The sequence below is a fragment of the Gavialis gangeticus genome, unplaced genomic scaffold (genome assembly GCF_001723915.1).
Source record: "Gavialis gangeticus isolate Ggan-Ray unplaced genomic scaffold, GavGan_comp1, whole genome shotgun sequence".
NCBI classification, from domain to species: Eukaryota; Metazoa; Chordata; order Crocodylia; family Gavialidae; genus Gavialis; species Gavialis gangeticus.
Window position 1 is genome coordinate 6076192 of NW_017729020.1, and position 2069 is coordinate 6078260.

The 2069-nt window shown below is 49.8% G+C and overlaps 1 protein-coding gene across 2 annotated transcripts in view; it reads left to right on the forward strand.

Moving 5' to 3' along the window:
* The window catches only part of ZMAT4 (zinc finger matrin-type 4), a 145292-nt gene that overhangs the window by 90602 nt on the left and 52621 nt on the right, over positions 1 to 2069 (forward strand). The window lies entirely within an intron of this gene.

Sequence of the window (2069 nt, forward strand, 5' to 3'; positions counted from 1 at the left end):
CTTTAAAAAAAAAAAAAAAAAAATTGCAGGTGCTCATTATTATCTCTATGGTCCACACAGATTAGTGGTGCATCAGTCAGTGTTGACTCTTCCATTAGCGCATTATCTCGGCATCCAGATTCCTGCAAATATTTTGCATGTTGGAAGACAATGTCTCTGCTGGGCATGTGTAACCGCAGCTCATTTTACTGATCAGAAGTTCTTTGACAACTCGGCGAACGCCCTTAGTCACCCCTGCCTGTTCCTGCCGGAGCAGAATATCATTTGTTTTTACCTGGGAGGGAAGTCCTGCCCTTAAAACATTTTGGATCGATGGCCTCCTGCGTCTTGCCTAGCCTGCATTCATGCCACTCTCTGCAGGGATTTCAATCATGCAAGCCCATTAACTTTCCCATTTAAAAAGGCAAACGCTGGAATCGGATAATTTAGCCATCTCATTGTTTGCCTAACCATAAAATCCTTGCAAGTCTCTGAAACGCATGGGAACCAAACTTCCGCCGAGATTCGGTGGGGACACAGCATACGTGAACAAAGCATCTGTGGTGCTCAATGGGCCTGTGAGCAGTGCTGCAATCCCACAGATAGGGGCTGCGTATTTCATGATGACTACGGTGGCAGTTCCTTTAGAAAGGGATTTAAATTTAGCTGTGCGTTTTATCCCCTGTCTAATGAGCTGTGCATAAATCCTAGGTATAATTAAATAGATTTTTCTTTTTTTTTTTCTTATTTTCCAGGGTGTAGAAGGCAATGTATAAAATACCACTTGTCTTTGGCTAGTGTTGCCCTTCTTTTCACCTGTGGGAATAGCGGGGACTTGCTTTAGACCCGGGCTGACTTGTTGTTTTAACTCCTGGAAATCATCGTCCTGAAGGGAGCGGTGGCAGGTCATCCATGATTCATTACAGGTGCAGTGGGCACTAAGTGACCAGCTGGCACTTTGCTTATGACTTCTGTTACCTAGCATTCGAGTTACGGTTTAAAAGCCCAACTCGGAGGGATGGAAACTGTTGGAAATGGGCACGTCTCTGCCAGGATGGAGACCTACCTGACCTGACCGGACGCGGCATGTTTTACATCGCAGTCCTCGGCTGGCTGACTCACGAGAGAGATGTGTTGCTCTTGACTGTGTGTGTGTGGTGCTAGTGACTGGCATCCCCAGCTGCGGACCAGGACTGTGAAACCCCTGGGCAAAAAGTCAGCCTGTGCCCGAGCCCTTACAATAAGCAAGAGACCAGAGGACAATACGGACAAATAGTCAGGAAACGCCAGGCAGCAATGTGGTAGTGCTAGTCAGCACGAGACAGAGCGGTCCTTGCACACCAGCCATCTGAGTGATGCTCTTTCTTCAGCTCCTAATGAACCGTATGACTACTACATGCCCATATGCAGCCAGTAAATTAATAGGTAGGCATCGAGCGGCTGAGGACTGAACGCAGCAGAGGCTGCCGTTTCATTTCATTTCGGCCCCAGAAGTCACCTCTGCAGAACAGGGATACGGACCCCCCTGCCAGGGACGTTAGCAACCCTGGCAGGCAAAAAAGGCGAGATCGAGACTGCACCGTGTAAGAGCCCTGATTGCACTTTGCGGGTTGAGCTGGCTTGTGCAAATCAGCTGAGGCTGGGGAGCCAGCAGGGCAGCCCACTTGCATTGCCACGCGTCACGGGCTCTTCAGCTGAAGTAATCACAGGGAAGGAACAACTCGAGCGCGCCTCACGTCTTCGAGGCACTTGGTCTGATGAATCTAAGAAACAGGAACGTGTTAATCAGCAGCCTTCCTTCCCCCCCGTGCTTCCCCCCTTTCAGAAAACGCCCTCGGGCCACCACCTGTTTGGTCTTCCCGGAGAGCGGGGATCTCTCCGCTGGAATATGGACCAGCCTGTTCGTGCCCCAAATAACACGGGAGTTGTCGAACGCTTTCAAGACGACTGGGAGGCAGCTGCTAAGAGTACTCGGGGTATGGTCGCGGCTTGGGGCAGAATAGCATCCTGCGGCCTGTCTCCCGAATGCTGCTCACACTGCATTAGCAAATAGTAAGATTACAGTGCAAGGTCTCCAAAAAAAAAAAAAA